The 19,794-nt window shown below is 40.5% G+C and overlaps 1 pseudogene; it reads right to left on the reverse strand.

The window, feature by feature from the left end:
* Nucleotides 1-16,045: 16,045 nt before the first annotated feature.
* Nucleotides 16,046-19,387, reverse strand: LOC119004012 (adrenodoxin, mitochondrial-like; annotated as a pseudogene).
* Nucleotides 19,388-19,794: the final 407 nt, after the last annotated feature.

Consider the following 19,794-nt stretch of genomic DNA (forward strand, 5'->3'; position numbering starts at 1 on the left):
GCACCCAACACAGGAGCAACCAAATATATAAAGAAAATCCTAGAGGACCTCAAGAAAGATATTGACAGCAACACAATTATAGTAGGGGATTTTAACACCCTACTGTCAAAAATGGACAGATCTTCCAAACAAAATATCAACAAAGATATTTCCGCATTAAACGACACTCTAGATGGAATGGACCTAATTGATCTATATAGAGCCCATCATCCCAAAGAACCTAAATACACATTCTTTTCAAATGCACATGGAACATTCTCAAAGATAGATCACATGATAAGACACAAAACGTGTCTCAACAAATTCAGGAAAATAGAAAATATACCAAGCATTTTCTCTGATCACAAGGGACTGAAATTGGAAACTAACCCCACAGGAAAAAAACCAAAACATCCAAAATCTTGGAGACTGAATGGTATGCTATTAAACAACGAATGGGTCAAGATAGAAATTAAGGAAGAAATCAAAAAGTTCTTGGAAAAAAATGAAAATGAACTCACAACAGCCCAAAATTTATGGGACATGGCCAAGGCATTCCTGAAAGGGAAGTTCATAGCAATAAAGGCTTACCCAAACAAAATAGAAACATTTCAAAGAAACAACCTAACCCAATGCCTCCAAGAACTTGAGGAACAACAACAAAGACAGCCCAGAGCAAGTAGAAGGAAGGAAATAACCAAGATCAGAGCAGAATTAAATGACATAGAAACTAAAAGCACAATTCTAAGGATCAATGAATCCAGGAGTTGGTTTTTTGAAAAGATAAACAAAATAGACACACCTCTAAGTAGGCTCATCAAGAAAAGAAGAGAGAGGACCCAAATAAACACAATCAGAAATGAAAGAGGAGAGATTACAACTGATACCACAGAAATAGAAGGGATTGTAAGGAATTACTATGAAGAACTGTATGCCAAGAAATTTGAAAACCTAGGTGAAATGGACAAATTTTTAGAAAAATATAATCTTCCAAAACTCAATGAAAAAGAAGCAGAAAACCTGAACAGGCCAATAACAGCAGATGAAATTGAAGAAGTAATAAAAAAACTCCCACCACACAAAAGCCCTGGACCAGATGGTTTCACACAAGAATTCTACAAAGATTATTTTAAAAAATATATTTTATTGATTATACCCTTTCAGTTATTCTATTCCCCCCTTCATTCCCCTCCACCCGCACACTCCCTCCCCCACCATTCTACCCCCCTTAGTTTATAACCACGTGTCTCAAGTTCTTTAGATTCTATATTTCCTCCACTATTCTTGCCCTCCCCCATATCTATTTTCGACCTACTGTCTATGCTATTTTCTGTACCTTCTCCCCCCTTCTCCTCCTCCCACCCCCCTGTTTCTAACCCTCCATGTGTTCTTCATTTCTATGGTTCCACTCCTGATCTAGCTGTCCTCTTGGTTTGCTTTTGTTTTAGTTCTGATTGTTGATAACTGTGAGTTTGCTGTCCTTTCACTGTTCATATTTTTCATCTTCTTTTTCTTATATAAGTCTCTTTAGCATTTCATATACTAAGGGCTTGGTGATGATGAACTCCTTGAACTTGACCTTATCTGAGAAGCACTTTATCTGTCCTTCCATTCTAGATGAAAGTTTTGCTGGATAAAGCAATCTTGGCTGTAGGTCTTTGGATTTCATGACTTGGAATACTTCTTTCCAGCCCCTTCTTGCCTGGAAGGTCTCTTCTGAGAAACCCACTGACAGTCTGATGGGTACTCCTTTGTAGGTGACTGTCCCCTTATCTCTTGCTGCTTCTAGGATTCTCTCCTTCATTTTAGTTTTGGCTAATGTAATGATGATGTGCCTTGGTGTGTTCCTTCTTGGGTCCAACTTCTTTGGGACTCTCTGAGCTTCCTGGATTTCCTGGAAGTCTATTTCCTTTGCCAGACTGGGGAAGTTCTCCTTTATTATTTGTTCAAATAAGTTTTCCACTCATGGCTGTTTCTTTCCCCCTTCTGGTACCTCTATAATCCGGATGTTGGAACGTTTAAAGATGTCCTGGAGGTTCCTAAGCCTCTCCTCATTTTTTTTTTGAATTCTCATTTCTTCATTCTTTTCTGGTTGGATGTTTCATTCTTCCTTCTGGTCCACTCCATTGATTTGAGTCCCACTTTCCTTTCCATCACTATTTGTTTCCTGGACATCTCCCTTCATTTGAATTAGTTTAGCCTTCATATGTTCGTCTAATTTGTGACTATAATCAACCAGTTGTGTTAGCATCCTGATAAAGTGTCTTGAATTGTCCTTCTGAGAGGCTGGCAATTTCTCGGTCGCTTAGAGTTATCGGCTCAGGGACTTTGAGTTTTTCTTGTGCCCGCTTTTCAGCCTTTCATGCCTGTTATGTATCAGGATCGGAGCCCTATGTGTTCACCAGAGAAGGGCAACTCAGTTGCTGGGTTGTGACGCTGTATGTGGGGGCGGGGTCAACGAATGGCTATGGTGTTTCATCTGCCCCCTCCCGCCTCCGCCCCCACAAGTGCGGCAACTCCCACCTTCACCAGGGCCCACACATTTCGTCCACCTGCACATGAGTGTGCCATCACCCTCAGCCCTCGACCCTGGGGCCTGCGTGGTCCGTCTCACTGTGCACACATATGCAACCATGGTCAGGCTGCCCCACACCCTGACTGGGTCCAAGCCACTTGCGCGTCTAAGTCTGGTGATCTGTCCTGCCCAACCCTGCTCTACTACTGGCTCCGGCCATCTTATCGTGCCGGTCGAACGGTTCGTTGTTGTCGGACTTCCGTATAATTCAATTTATGTTCTTTGGCTGTGTCTTTGTTTCCCAAACCTTTGTTGTATTCAATCTTTTTTTGTGGAAGAAGGCACAGTGTTTCCACCTATGCCTCCATCTTGGCGGAAGTCCTCTACATAGGTTTTAATGAAGAACTAACCCCCATTCTTCACAGACTATTCCAAAAAATCGAAAATGATGGGAAACTCCCAAACTCTTTTTATGAAGCCAGCATCATCCTAATTCCTAAGCCAGATAGAGACACAACAAAGAAAGAAAACTTCAGGCCAATATCTCTGATGAACATAGATGCTAAAGTCCTCAGTAAAATATTGGAAAGTCGCATGCAACAATACTTCAAAAAGATCATACACCATGACCAAGGGGGATTCATCCCAGGAATGCAAGGATGGTTCAATATTTGTAAATCAGTAAATGTAATACACCACATAAACAAAAGGAAAGACAAAAACCACACGGTCATATCAATAGATGTGGAAAAATCTCTTGATAAGGTACAACACTCATTTATGATAAAGGTACTCAGCAAAGTGGGAATAGAGGGAGCATTCCTCAATATAATAAAGGCCATATATGAGAGACCTACAGCCAACATCATGCTCAATGGACAAAAACTAAAATATTTTTCACTAAGATCAGGAACAAGACAAGATTCTCCACTTTCATCACTTCTATTTAATATAGTATTGGAAGTTCTAGCCACAGCAATCAGACAAGAAAAGGAAGTAAAAGGCATCCAAATTGGAAAGGAGGAAACAAAACTGTCATTGTTTGCAGATGCCATGATAGTGTACATGGAAAATCCTATAGCCTCTACCAAAAAACTGCTCAAACTAAGAAATGAATTTGGCAAAACAGCGGGATGCAAAGTCAATATCCAGATCAAAGGCATTTTTGTATACCAACAATGAAACAGAAGAAGTAGAAATCAAGAAAAATCCCATTCGATATAGCAAAAACAAAAATAAAATATCTGGGAATAAACCTAACCAAGGAGGTTAAAGACCTGTACACAGAAAACTACACAACACTGAAGAAAGATATCAAGGAAGACACAAACAAATGGAAACATATACGGTGTTCATGGATCGAAAGAATTAACATCATGAAAATGTCCATACTACCCAAAGCAATTTACACATTTAATGCAATACCTATTAGAGTGCCAATGGCATATTTCATAGACATAGAACAAACACTTAAAAAATTTATATGGAACCATAAATGACCCCGAGTAGCAGCTGCAATTTTGAGAAAGAAGAACAAAGTAGGAGGGATTACAATACCTGATATCAAACTATATTACAGGGCCACTGTAATCAAAACAGCCTGGTACTGGCACAAAAACAGGCACACAGACCAATGGAATAGAACAGAGAGCCCAGAAATAAGCCTAACTCTCTACAGTGAATTAATATTTGACAAAGGGGGCAATAACATAAAATGGAGTAAAGATAGCCTTTTCAACAAATGGTGTTGGGAGAACTGGACAGCTACATGCAAAAAAATGAAACTTGAGCACCAACTTACACTATACACCAAAATTAATTCAAGGTGGATAGAAGACTTAAATATAAGCCGGGAAACCATTAAAGCCCTACAGGAGAGCATTGGCAGGAAAATCTCAGATATTCCAGGCAGCAATATTTTTACTGACACGTCCCCTAGAGCAAGGGACATAAAGGAAAGAATAAATAAATGGGATCTCATCAAACTTAAAAGCTTCTGCATGGCTAAGGAAAACAGTATGAAGATAAAAGGAGAAGCAACTGTTTGGGAAAACATATTTGGCAATGATTCCTCAGACAAAGTTTTAATCTCCAAAATATAGAAAGAACTCACACGTCTCCACTCAAAGAAGACAAGCAACCCAATTAAAAAATGGGCAAAGGACTTGAACAGACACTTCACCAAGGAGGACATACAGAGGATCCAGAGACACAAGAAAAGATGCTCAATATCGCTTGTTATCAGAGAGATGCAAATTAAAACCACAATGAGTTACCACTTAACACCAGTCAGAATGGCTACCATAAACAAAGAAACAAAGAACAAGTGTTGGAGAGGTTGTGGGGAAAAGGGAACTCTAGTTCACTGTTGGTGGGATTGCAGACTGGTACAACCACTATGGAAAACAGTATGGAATTTTCTAAGAAACTAAAAATGGACGTGCCTTTTGACCCAGGAATTCCACTGCTAGGATTATATCCTAATAACCCTGAAGCACCAATCCAAAAGAACCTATGCATCCCGATGTTCATAGCAGCACAATTTACAATAGCCAAGGGTTGGAAGCAACCTAGATGCCCATCATCAATGACTGGATCAAAAAACTATGGTACATTTACACAATGGAATTCTATCCTGCAGAAAGGAAGAAGGAGGTCCTACCCTTTGCAACATCATGGATGGAACTGGAAAGCATTATGCTGAGCGAAATAAGCCACACAGTGAAAGACAAATAGCATATGATATCACCGTTAACAGGAATCTAAACAACAAAGCTAACAAGCAAGCAAAATGTAACCAAAGACACTGAAATACAGAATGTGCTGACAGGGTCCAGAGGGGAGAGAATCACAGGGGAAAAGGGGAGGGACACATGAACAAGTATAAAGGACACATGGACAATAACTAAGGTGGGGGGTGGAAATGGGAGGGCCTTTGGGAGCACTGGCGGGCAGGGCTGGGAATACAGGACAGAAAACTGTACTTGAACAAGAATTAAATAAAAAAAAGAAAAAATAAAGAAAAAAAACAAAAACTAAATAAATAACTAGAACAGGAACAGAATCAGAGAAATGTATGTCACACGGAAGGTTTTCAGAGGGGAGGGTGAGGGGAGGAATTGGGGGATGGTACAGGGAATAAGAAGCATAATTGGTAGGCATAAAATAGGCAGGGAGAGGTCAAAATGGTATAGGAAACAGAAGAGTCAAAGACTTATATCTACCATCCATGGACATGAATTAAGGGAGTGATGCTGGAGGGTTGGGGGGTACAGGGTGAAAGAGAGATAAAGGGGAAAAATTGGAAAAACTGTAATAGCATAATCAATAAACTATAACTAGAAAATAAAAAATTAAAAAGGAAAAGGATAAGAAAACAATAAAATAAAATAATAAAACAAATGAAACATTATTACTCAGCTTTGGGAGCTCCTGTCCCTTTTGAAAGAAGAATTTCCCATCTTCTTTAGGAGTGCAGGTCCAAATTTCCCTTGTAGTATCAACAGAAGCAGCAAGATCTGGGTCCTCCTCAGGTTGTTTCCGTGTGTGGTAGATACAAGGCTTGATTTCTGTGACCTTTAAAGGAAGAGTATGTTGTCAGAAGGGCATCATAGGAATGAGTCCATTGCTCACTTACCTGCTATTTAGGGCCTTGAGTGTTTCAGATGTTTAGTAAGATTCAGTCTCCTGGTGGGAATTGTCACATAGGTAGATGGGCCTGCAATGAGCAAACTTTTGCTAAATTGTTATGCCCTGGATGTTGTACATATTGTTTAATTTTTGATTCATGCTCTAAATATAAAAGGGGTATTCCTAATACAGAAACTTGGAAGGGTCTCCCATAAATTATTTTAAATATGCTTAATTTAAGCCGATTTGGGGGTGTTACTCTAATTCAGAGCAAGGTAATAGAGAGTGTCTGGTTCCATTTCAAATGTTTTTCCTGGCGTATTTTCACCAGGGTCTTCTTTGTTGTGTGGTTCATCTTTTCACTCTTTTCTGTAGACTGAGGTCTCCAAGATGCATGTGGCTTGCATTGAATCTGAAAGTGTCACCTGACAGTGTCTTGTCCACTCAAAATATTCAGAGTCTAGTCCTTTCAAAGAATTATACAATTGTTCTGCTATAAGTCCAAAGTTTGGAATACAAATTTGGCAGAACCCTGAAATCTCTAAGAACTTGCAAAAAACTGCCTGCAATTCTCTTAGATTTTTATTGTAGCAATGGCTTATTTTCAAGCAGTACTTCAGCTCCTAGTGCCATATTTCAGGTGAAACCCAGGTATGCCACTTCATGTTTGCAAAATTGTGTCTTTTGAGGTGATATTTTGTATCCTCTTTTTGCCAAATGTTTCAGGACTGTGATGGTGTTGAGCTAACTGTCCTCATAAGTATTGTTAATTACCAGTAAGTCATCTACATAGTGTAGAAGAACTCCCAATTTCAATGGAAAATCCCTTAAGTCTTTTGCTAATATTTCCCTAAATATAGTCAGGGGATTCTTAAATCTTTGTGGCAACACAGCCCTGTAGTATTGGAGCATGGCTTTAGTTTCTGGGTCCTGTCATGCAAAGGCAAATAATAGTGGAGGCTGTTCAACTATTGGGATGCAGAAAAAGACATCCTCCTAGTCTAGGAGGAAAACCATTTGCTCTCCACAGGTACCATGGTAAACAAAGTATACGGGTGGGCAGTGTAGGATAAATATCCTAGGCAATCTCATTTATGGCCCTAAGCTCCTATACAAATTGATATTTGTCAGAGTGAGAATTTTTCACTGGCAGAATGAAAGTGTTATAGGGAAACTGGGATGGCTGGATTATTCTTTTTTTATTTTAAATTCATTTATTTTATTTTCATTAAAATATATTTTATTGATTATGTCATTACAGTTGTCCCATTTCCCCCCATTCATTCCCCTCCACTCTGCACATCCCCTCCCCCCATTCCCCTCCTTTAGTTCATGTCCATATGTCCCAAGTTCTTTAGATTCTATATTTCCCATACTATTCTTGCCCTCCCCCCATCTATTTTCTACCTTACCATCTATACTACTTATTCTCTGTACCTTCTCCCCCCTTCTCCTCCTCCCACTCCCCTGTTGCTAACCCTCCATGTGATTTCTATTTCTGTGGTTCCACTCCTGATCTAGCTGTCCTCTTATACTGCTTTTGTTTTAGGTGTGGTTGTTAATAACTGTGAGTTTGCTGTCCTTTCACTATTCATACTTTTGTCTTCTTTTTCTTAGATAAGCCCCTTTAACATTTCATATAGTAAGGGCTTGGTGATGATGAACTCCTTGAACTTGACCTTATCTAAGAAGTGCTTTATCTGCCCTTCCATTCTAAATGATAGCTTTGCTGGATAGAGCAATCTTGGATGCAGGTCCTTGCATTTCATAAGTTGAAATACTTCTTTCCAGCCCCTTCTTGCCTGGAAGGTCTCTTCTGAGAAACCCACTGACAGTCTGATGGGTACTCCTTTGTAGGTGACTGTCCCCTTATCTCTTGCTGCTTCTAGGATTCTCTCCTTCATTTTAGTTTTGGCTAATGTAATGATGATGTGCCTTGGTGTGTTCCTTCTTGGGTCCAACTTCTTTGGGACTCTCTGAGCTTCCTGGATTTCCTGGAAGTCTATTTCCTTTGCCAGACTGGGGAAGTTCTCCTTTATTATTTGTTCAAATAAGTTTTCCACTCATGGCTGTTTCCTTCCCCCTTCTGGTACCCCTATAATCCGGATGTTGGAACGTTTAAAGATGTCCTGGAGGTTCCTAAGCCTCTCCTCATTTTTTTTTTTTTGAATTCTCATTTCTTCATTCCTTTCTGGTCGGATGTTTCGTTCTTCCTTCTGGTCCATTCCATTGATTTGAGTCCCAGTTTCCTTTCCATCGCTATTTGTTTCCTGGACATCTCCCTTCATTTGAATTAGTTTAGCCTTCATATGTTCCTCCAATTTGTGACTGTACTCTACCAATTCTGTGAGCATCCTGATAAATAGTGTCTTAAATTGGGCTTCTGAGAGCCTGGTAATCTGTTGGTCGCTTATAGTTATTGGCTCTGGGACTTTGAGTTCTACTTGTGCCATCTTTTGGGCTGTTCGTGCCTGTTAAGTAGCCGGATCGGAGCCCTAGGTTTTCACCAGAGCAGGGCAACTCAGTTGCTGGCTTGTGACGTTGTATGTGGGGGCGGGGTCAAAGAGGGAAAATGGCTTCCCTCTGCCGCCTGCTGCCGCGACCCCCACCAGCACCGCAGCCACCACCGTCACCAGGCCCACGTGCCTCGCTCCACGGCATGCGAGTGCGCCACCGCTGTCAGCCCTCCACCACTGGGTTCACCCCCTGGGGCCTGCGTGGTCCGTCTCACTGCGGGCGAATGTGCGACCTTGGTCAGTCTGTTCCGCACCCCGACTAGTTCTGGGCTGCCTGCGCTCCTAGGTCTGTCCTGCCCGACCCAGCTCCGCTGCTGGCTCCACCTCTTACCGTCCTCGTTGAACGGTTCATAGCTGTCAGACTTCCGTATAATTCCGTTTTCTGGTCTCTGGGTGTGTGTTAGTTCTCCAAAACTTTTGTTGTATCCAAACTTGGTTGTGGGAGAAGGCACAGTGTTTCCACCTATGCCTCCATCTTGGAGGAAGTCTTAATTCTTATTTTTTTCATTTTTTTCTGTTTGGTTGTTTCTTTCTTCCTTCAGGTCCACTCCATTGATTTTAGTCCCAGATTTGTTTCCATCACTGTTGGTTCCCTGTGCATTTTGCTTCATTTCACTTAGTGTAGCCTTCATTTTTCATCTAATTTGTGACTATAATCAACCAGTTCTGTGAGCATCCCGATCACCAGTATTTTGAACTGTGCATATGATAGGGTGGCTATCTCTTGGTCACTTCAAAGTATTGATTCTGGGGCTTTGAGCTGTTCTGCTTGAGCCATAATGTTTTGATCTGTTCTCACCTATTAGGTATGAGGGGCCGAGCCTTAGATGTTCACCAGGGTGGGGCAACCCAATAGCTGGTTTGTGGCACTGTATGTGCGGGGCGGGGTTAAAGAGGAAACAATGACGTTTGTTCCACTCCCTCTTGGATTTCAGTCCATTCTGCTGCTTCCCACAAGCAAATTGGGCCCATCTGGTGCTGATTCCCAGGTGGGTGGACTTGTGTACATTCTAGGACTCTGTGGGTCTCTCCAACAAACTCTCCTGTGAGGCTGGGAGCCTATTCTGGTACCCCAACCCTGCAAGTTTTCCAACCTGTGCTTTTAGGCATTATTTCCCATTGCTGGGGCCCTAGGTTGGGTGGTCTGTCTCACTGCTGGTTTATCTGTGCATGAATGTTTGACTGTGGTCAGCCAGCTGCCTTGTGCCCTCACTGGGTCTAGCCATTGCCATCCCATGCCTGGGATCGGCAAACCGCCACCTGCTGCTTGGGTTCGTCCTGCAGCCACCTCTTTTTCTTGCTGACCCCTCTCTTTCGGCCCCTGACTCTGTCCCTCTTTCTGGTCTGGATGAATGGTTCATTGTTGTTGGACTTTGGTACAGTTCAATTTTCTGTCTGTTTTGGTTGTGTTTTTGTTTCTAAATCTTTGTTGTCCTTAAATTTGGTTTTGCGAGGAGTTACAGTATTTCCACCCACGGCTCCATCTTGGCCTGCTGGATTATTCTTGATTTTAAGAACCTTTTAATACTGCTTGAATTCCTTCTAAATCTTCCTTTTGAGGGGGTATTGTTTCTCCTGTGGGATCCACACCCCTTTTGTGGGTTAATTTTACAGGCTGGATGTTAACCACTCTACCTGGTGTTCCACTGGCCCAAACAACTTGATCAACCTGATCCTGGGTGGGAAGGGTCCACCTCCCAGTCATTCTAGGCAGGCTGGAAGTGCCTGGAGCTGGAGAGCATGTTCCATCATGACTTCTATACATAACTGCTGCTTCTCAGTAGAATAAGTTCTTTGTACATGTAATTTACAAAATAAATCTCAGCCTACCAATGGTATGGAGTAGTCTGTAGTATAGAGAAAACTACGCATAATGACCCCCAAACTGGCATTCTAGAGGTTGAAGGAAGGCCTACTTTTGTAATTGCCTGCTTACTCCAGTAACCATCACTGCAGCTGAACTTTTCTTGTTTGGTTTTGAATTTAGCACTGAGTATGGAGCTCCCATATCTATGAAGAAATCAATTAGCTTGTTCCCCACTGTCAACTGTACCTGTGGCTCCTGTGGGAAAATAACCATAGGTGGGAGATGTCTAGGGCATCCCCTGGGCCTCATCATCAGACTTCATCTTTCCTTTATAGAATTTCTCAGCAAGGGTTTTTATTTTCTTTCTTCCTTCCTTTCTTCCTTTTCTTCTTTCTTGTTTCTTTCTTTCTTTCTTTTTCTTTCTTTCTTTTCCTTTCTTTCTTTCTCTCTCCTCTCTCCCCCTTCCTTCCTTCCTTCCTTCCTTCCTTCCTTCCTTCCTTCCTTCCTTCCTTCCTTCCTTTCCTTCCTTCCTTCCTCCCTCCCTCCTTCCCTCCCTCCCTCCCTTCATTCCTTCCTTCTTTTCTCTTTTTTTTCCTTCTTGAGTTCTCAGCAGTCCTTTATCCAGTGGCCTTTCTGTTTGCAATAGGCACATTGATTGGCTCTTAGTGGATCTTTTCCTTTTCCTTTAGGGTCATGACTCTCCTGGTTTCCCCGCATTTTTCTAAGAAAATTGTGGCCTGTTTTAATTTCCTGTTTTTCTTGGCATGCTTAACTTTAAATGCAATATCCACCAGTGCAGAGGGATCCATTCCCAATACCCTGTAAATGTTGGAGCTTCCTTCTGATATTTGGAACACTTTGCCCAATAAAAATCAGGTTTACAATCCAGAAATTTTCTGGTGCCTATGAGTCAGCATCACTTTTGATAAGCCTGATAGATCCTTTCTAAAAATTTAGAAGAATCTTCATTTGGTTTTTCTTGCATGGCCTTTATCATATTCAGGCTCTTTTGTTTAGGCATCTCTTTGTTAAGTCCTTCCAATATGCACCTTTTTTAATGTTCTAGGAAGGCTAGGTTGCTACTAGTTGGGTGGTATTTAGGCTCTTTCAAGGGAATTGCCCTGCCTGGGTTGAGGGTCCCACTGGGATTCTCTTGATGGAAGAAATGAGCTTCTTTATTAGCCTTATTTATAACAAGGCACCTTTCATCGTTGTTAGCAAGATGTTAAAGAGAGCTTGTGTATCTGCCCAGTTTGGATTGTGAGTCGAAAATATAGAGGTGATAAGATCTTCCATTTCCTGAGGATTCTCCCTATATGTGGGGTTGGAATTCTTCCAATTCTGCAAATCTGAAGTGGAAAGTGGAGTGTGGGCCCAATAGTAGCCCACTGGTTTATTCCACCTATAGGGTATTGCCTGAAAGGGAATTGTCCTGCTCTAGATAGGGTTTATCCCTGTTCAAATTTGGTACCCTTCTAGGTCTTTGAGGGGGAGACCATTACTTCATCATATGGAGTGGGCCTGTTGTCCCATTGGGCCCTATTTCAGAGATATTTAGTAGCAGAGTGGTGATGGAGGAAGTCTTTCTGCTGTTAATTCTTTGTCTCCTGGGTTCAGGAAATTAAAGACACTTCCTCATTTTTCTTTTCTTCTTGTATCGTATTATCAGAGAAGTGTTTTTAAGCAACTTCCCTTCTCTGCATCATTAAGTAGTTACCTTTCCTTGCTAAATTCTTATTGTGTAAAGACATAACTGCCTGCACATAGGGAATTTTGTCCCATTTCCCTGACCACTGGAAAAAATAATTGTAATTGCATGATGGTGTAGAAATTTAGCGAACCACTTAGGGGCCATTATCCTTCATTGTCTAAAGTGTACATAGGCCAAGCAGTGTTACAATAGAAAACCAATTCCTTCTTAGACATTGGTTAATAGCTGTGGATGGACCAATCTGCTAAAACTTGGCCCAGTTAGCTTGCTTCAGGAGTTGAAACTGAAAAACCCCTGTGGCACAAAAGAACAAACCCAAAACCATAATCATGACAAGACCCCAGACAGTGTAGCAACATATAAACAAAATTGAATCCATGGTTCTATTATTCCAAACGAGTGCTCACAAACATCTTAGGGTATTATTTCCTGCCAACTGATACTGCAGGTGGTGCTAACTGGACCCCCAAAGTGTGAAGGCCTAAATAATCCTAACCACACCCCAGTAACACAAAGGCCCAAATGGTAAGGATAGAGAATCCCCAGTGTGTATGCTGGATCTACTCACTTAAGAGTCCATATTCTTTTCAGATCCCTTTTCTTCCACCAGCCATTCACTTCAAGTGGCTGACGCTTTGAGCAGGAGTGCAGAGAAGTCCCAGTCTGGGAAATCCCCAGTCCTGATCTTGGGGTTGGCCTGTCATAGGCAGGTGGGACCTGACCCCAAGATCTCTGGGACTTACTGAGGTCCACACAATCCCATCTGAGGCACTGAAACTCTTACCCAACAAAAAACAGAGGTTTGGATGCCTACTGCAACAAAAAAAACAAATTCATGAGGCAGGTGTTGATACAAAAAGAAAAAAGATTTATTCAGGTGCCACACAACCTAGGAGAATGGTGGACTCCCATCTCAAAGGCGATTTTCATGCTCCTGATCAAGCCCAAAGTTCATATAATAGGGGAAAGTGGGAATTTTTTCTAATCTAAGTATCTTTTTAGCTTTGGGTATGGGTGGGGCCCTATTCATTATTTTCTACAGCTTTCACCATGTTCAGGGCCCTATCCATTCATAAATGTAGCTTTCACTGTGCTCAGGTCCTATCTATTAATCTTTCTAGCTTTTCATTGTGCTTGGGCTCTACTCATTCATCGTTCTAGCTGTTGGCACTCTTGGGCCCTACCCACTTATCTTTTAGCTTTCTGCAAGTTCTCAGGTCCTATCCTTTCTTATCTCTAGCTTTTGGTGTGCTCAGTGTAAGAACTCTCCCTGCTGCCATCTTGGCCAATGGGCGGAGACTCCCCTGGTATTAGGACTGACTGTTTTATGATAACACTGTTTTCAAATTTTTATCTGTGGTAAATGCACACAATATAAAATTTACCATCTATATTTTTGTATTCGTTAGTATTAAACACATTTACATTGCTGTGCAATCATCACCATCATTTATTTCCAGAACTACATTCATCTTTCTAAACTGAAACCATACCCAAAAAACAAAAACTAGCCATTTTATCCTCCCCAAGCCACTAGGAATTACCATTCTGCTTTCTGTCTCTGAATTTGGTTACCCTAAGTACCTCATATATTAGAATCATACAATATTTATCATTTTTTACTGTTATTTTACTTAGTAAAACATCTCTAAACTTCATCCATGTTGTTGCATGTGTTAGAATTTACTTCATTTTTAAGGCTGAATAATGCTATATTGAATATTCTATATCACATACAGTTGATTTTATATATATTGTGAATTACCTAAGTTATATGTAAATGATTTTCTGATTCTGGGCTCATTACTTTCATCCATTAGCAATTTGTCTATCCCTGCACCCATATGATATCCATGCATAGTCTTTATTATGGTTTGGTTTAATTATTTACATTTGATAAAGAAAATCCCTTATCCTTGATGTTCTCCTTTAGAAGTATCCTGTCTATTGTTTCCTCTCCCATATAAATTTTGCAATTTTATTTGCAAAATAAAATCCTATTTTATTTTGGTTGAAATTGCTGTAAATCTATAGTAATTTGGGAATCTATAAATTAATTTCATATTGAAGGGTTTTGGTCATGAATATGGTATATTTCTTTGTTTAAGCATCCACAAATATATTAAAGTTTTGTGGCATTCTAAGTATGTTGCATATTTTTATTTATGTTTAATTACATGGAATTCTCTGGTTTAAAATATTTTCTTTTTAAATTTTCTAGTTGTTTGCTAACAGTATAAAGAAAACACAACTGAATTTTAAATATGTTAATCTTATAACCAATAAGCTAGTCAAGCCATCCTACTTTTATAATTTATCTGTAGATATTTTTGTTTTCAGCAAAGATCATATCAGCTGAGAATAATAAGTACCACTTATTTTTTCTAGCCCTCTTGTTTTTAATTTCTTTCTCTTAGTTTTTGCACTATCTGGGACTTTCAATGCTACATTAAACAGACATATAGCAAGCACTATGGTATTATTCCTTATTTTAAAATGAATGATTATAACAGTTCCCAGTTAGGATGATGTTTGCTCTTCATCTTTAATATATACACTTTCCCTGTGTACATTGTTTTTTTCTCCTGGCTCTGGCCAGGTAGCTCAGTTGGTTAGAGTACTGTCCAAATACACCAGGGTTGGAGGAAGAATCAACCAATGAATGTGTAACTAGGTGGAACAACAAATTGATGTTTTTCTCTGTCTGTCTCTCCATCCCTCCTTTCTAACATAAATAAATATACTTTTCTCCCATTTTTAATTTACTGAGTTTATACTAATGTGTGCTAAATTTTACCAAAAGCCTTTTTCTATTTGTTAATGTAATACATTTTTATGGATACTCTAATATTAAACCATCCTTGCATGCGACAGAACAAACTGGCTCATGATGTATTATCTTCTTTTATATACATCTGGATTTGATTTGTTAATCAAACTTTGTTTGAAATTTTTGCAGCTAAAATCATGATGAAATGGTTTGCGATGTTCCTATTACATTAAATCTTATCGGATGGTGGTATTAGTGGCCAGTTTCCTGCTGGCCTTATAGAATAAGTTGAAGAATATTTTTTCTTTTTTTTAAAGATATTTAATGTTTGGTAGATTTTATTTAAATAATAGAATTAAACTTCCTTAATATAAACTTTTTTAATTTGAACAAATGAGGAAATTAGTATCTAAATTTTAGAATGCTTAGGCTGAATGCTATCATTAAAGTTCCGGAAAGGACAGTTTAGGTAATTCATGGAAGAATACCTGGAGAATACGGAAGCTAATAAAGAGAACTACAATAAGTGCTTTAAAGTATAGTGCTCTCACCCTGGCTGGTGTAGCTCAGTGGATTGAGCGCGGGCCTGCGAACCACATGATCGCGGTTCGATTCCCAGTCAGGGCACATGCCTGGGTTGCAGGCCAGTTCCCAGCAAGGGACACACCAGAGGCAACCATACATTGATATTTCTCTCCTTCTCTCCTTCCCTTCCCCTCTATAAATAAATAAAAAATCTTAAAAAAAATTATAGTGCTCTCCACATTGAAGGCACTTGGTAGTTACAAAATCTCAAACAAACATCAAAACCTTAAATTTTCCCTAACCACTTTTTACACATTAATTAGTCTTAAAATATTCTGTTTGGCAAATTAGTCAACTTAGTTCAAGCAAATTATTTGTGCATGCAAATATTTTATCATTTCTTAATTAAAGGTGAGCTCCCTGAGGGTATCCTTATCTTGTTCATCTCTGAATTCCTCAATTGACATAATACAATGTTGTAGGTCAAATACTGTTCTCAAATATTTGTGCAAATGAGCAAACTGCATGGATGGACCTGAAGGTAACTCAAGGGTCTTATAGTTTACTTTTTTCTTTCATCTATTTGTTCTGCCCTTCCCCATGATTAGTCCAAGCTAGCTGGACTAATTGTTATATTGTATTTCCAAGAGCACACTGAATACTGCTTTATTATCATTTACCAGTTTACTCATAGTAAAGATAAAGTTACAAATGTTTGCCATGCAAACATGACCATAATTGGTCATCTGTGGTGATCAAACCATTCCCCCTCTTCCTTGGGACTGTGAATGCTGCTGAGCTCACTGCACACTGGGCAGCACTATTTGGGCTGTGCAGTGTGGAAGCTTGCTCGTTTCCTTGTGCAACTCAAGACGGAGAAAACCTAATCCAAAAGTTCTTTATTCTATTACAGGCAGAGATTTATGGATCAGAATTCTTTTAAAAATATTAAAAAGAGAGGCCATTCTACTTTGATAGAAAAGAATAAAGACATCTATTTTTTGTTTATTCCTCCATTTTTTATGTTGCTTGTGCTCAGACATACTTTTCACTGAATCAAAATTCTGAAATGTTTATATATAAGATTACAGTCATCTTTGAAATTAATCAGTTAATGAAGCAAGTTTTCCCATACACATTCACACTTAATTACAATACTACTATAAATAAGATATTCATAATTTCTCCAGTTTTAATCTGAATATCTAATTTGTAGTAACAAGATGTGGGTTCTAGTACATATTTTCTGATTCAATGTAAGGCCCTAAACAAGCCATTTTAGATCTCTGCCTTCACCCACATCTAACAGGGATAATACCTTTTCAAACCTACTTTATAGGCAAGTAAGCATAGGATTTATGTGAAAATATTTTGCCAAAGTTGCTAAGCAAACATGAAATAAAATAGGTAACATTTTATCACACAAACTATTTTCTCATTATTTGATTCCCTTTTCATAATTCAACCAAAATAAAGACTGCATGCTTTTGAACTACAAAATTTAGTAGTTATACAAGGTGATTTAAAGTAGTAAAGCTGATCAAAATAGTAACCCCCCTCATCCATGCTCTTATTACATTAAGTAATAATTATAAAAGTAGGTAAAATTTTGTAAAATATTCCTATTTGTTCTATCCTATGAGTTCTTGCTCATGTCCATGGGCTGTCGAGCATTGGCCATGGCATCAGGCACTTGAACAGTCATTTTGTCCAACGACTTTGTCAAATAGACTTGCCAGCCCAACTGGGACTTGTTAGCCCGCATGCCAGATCAACCATGTCATTCTCCTCTTCAGTGATTGCATCTAATTTCACATATATGTGTTTTTCAAAGATGAGATGACAGGTAGAACAAGCAGACATCTAGCAGGAGAGTCGCCGACTTTTCCTCTGGTTAATATTTCACCATCACGGTTTAGAAAGTGGACCATTATATACCTTCCAAGCTACAATGCGCTTGTGTTGACACGCTCAGTTGGCTGGGTGGCCGGCATTCAGCTGCCCCACCAGGCTTGGCGCTCCCGCCCGGCCCCTGGCTTCCCTATAGGCCGCTGGCTCCCATGCAGGCTCCCACGAGGAACAGCCACCAATGGACTGCACTGCCCAGGGCCATGGAGGAAGTGTGCAGAAGCTGAGCGCCCACTGCATTGGCCATACCCTTGGGTCCTGTAATTGCCGGATGCGACGCAGGCCCGCCGCACAACGGCCGGGAGAGGCTCCTGGAATACTCTCTTTTTTATTGTTTGAATAAATTTGTATAATATTGGCATGATTGTTACTTGAAAGTTTGGTGGGACACAACTCTAAATCCATTTGGACTTTGTATTTTCTAGTTGGGAAGATTTTAACGACCATCTTAACTTTTTGTAGTTATAGACCTATTCAAGCTTTTAAATTCTACGAGATCATGGTTGATACACGATATCTACAGATTTAATTTAAATTTTAAATATAAAAATTTAGTTTATTTCATCTCCAAAGCTCAAACTTAGTAGCATATATTTGTTTATATTATTTTAATCTTTTCAATAAGAAATGATTGGGATCCACTGCTGTAAAAGTTTGAGGCATACAGCATGATGGTTTGATTTACATATATTGTGAAATGATTACCACAATAGGTTCAGCTTTGAGACGCTGGAGGAGGGGGAGCAATAGTAATGGCGCAGAACAGAAACAAATTGTACCAAGAAAGAAAATAGAAATTAAAACAAAAATATGAAGGTGGAGGAAAGAGGTAGTATGGAATAAGGGAACAGCAATATGATGTTTGAAATATATTATAAAACCCGGTGCTATATTATGACCAGACTTGAAGGATATGACATGAATGTAAACAGTTTTGCAGGAGAGATGATAGCATCTTATTGCACCTGTCTCTATTTGCTCTGCTCTGCTGGGCTTAGTAAATTGGGCGGAGGAGCTATGTAGCATGTAGTGTCTGGTGAAGAGCCCTATCAGCTTTTTTTCTTCTTTGCCCCGAGGAAATCTACGCAGCACAAAACTGCTGGGCCTGGTCTCACCTTAAACCTGTAATCCCTCAGGGGGGCACTTGGGTTTGCCTGTCTGGGAAAGGCAAACCTCAGGCATTCAGCTCCTACTTTCCAGACACAAGGAGTCTGTTGATGTCTCGCAGGAGTTTCAACCTGAATTCTCCCCTGTGCTGCCCTCTGCTTGCAGGTCTGCCAGGTCGGGTCCCTTCAATGTATTTTCCACTTCTGAGCTTTTGGTTAGCAAAACTGCTGTTCTTTTTACATTTTAGAAGTATGGTCCTTTAAGAAATGCAGAGTCCCGGTTGCAGTCCATCTCCAGGCACCTCTCACAAGTCTGTGTGCACCTCCCTGAGTCTTTCTTGCAGTGCCAGTTTCTCTCTTCCAGAGCTGTTTTTCTCTGGCCACCCATTCACCAGCATCTGTGTCCTTAGCCAGGCAGAACCTTCTGCAACCCCTTCCCATCTCCCACACAGCACTGTCAGTTCTGCTGCCACCTTTTGCGCAAGAGGGGCAGGGGGAACATTCCCAGATGGCGCCACCTCCTGGGGACCTGCTGGTCTCAGGAACTCAGGCTCCGTGTGTCTGACCAGGCTAGCCAAGAAGGGGAAAAAAGCCTTTTGGCACCCTGCGTTTTAAAGACTTGACCCAGCAATCCCAGAGCAAGGGAGTCAGGCTTTGTTCAAGGTGCATCAGTGTCCGCTATTCAGTTCTCCATTGTCTTTGACCCTTCTCCCTCCATCATTTTGAAAGGGAGTGAAGTTTCCAGCTTTGTACCAGCATAGTGTCTGTTTACTTGGGAAGGGGTGTCCAGCCCCCAGAGCTCACACAGGCTGCTGTATGAGTGGCTCAGCTGCCCACACCTTTGCTCACCCCCAGGGCCTTTGTTTATAGTTTGGCTCCAGAGTGTAAGAAGGCTGTCAAGTGGGTCCTGATTTGAACTCGGGGGGGGGGGGGGGGGGGGGGGGNGGGGGAACCTCTGGCACTTCTTGCAACCAGTGTTCTGCCAATTCCCTTCTCAGGGGTGAGAGGCTGGCTCTGGCAGATTGGGGTGGCCCTGGACTGGGGTCTTTCCAGCCTCCCAGTGATTTCTGGCCAGACCCTATTACAGTTGGGCCTACCTGTACTTGTATGGTGGTAGGGCAAAAGATCCTAGAGAGAGGCAGGGGTAGAAGGGATTGAAACAATTGTATTTCTTCACCACATTCAGTGTTCTAGTCACACAAAACTAATTTTAAGTAGTAATTTGAAGGTCACAACTTGATATTTTTCCCAGGAAGTCTACATTTTGAATGCAGGTAGAAAAAATTTTCTTTTATACATAAATAACCAAATGATTAACACTCATGGG

The sequence above is a fragment of the Sturnira hondurensis genome, unplaced genomic scaffold, assembly GCF_014824575.4.
Source record: "Sturnira hondurensis isolate 20B ecotype Veracruz unplaced genomic scaffold, ASM1482457v3 Scaffold0001304, whole genome shotgun sequence".
Classification (NCBI taxonomy): Eukaryota; Metazoa; Chordata; class Mammalia; order Chiroptera; family Phyllostomidae; genus Sturnira; species Sturnira hondurensis.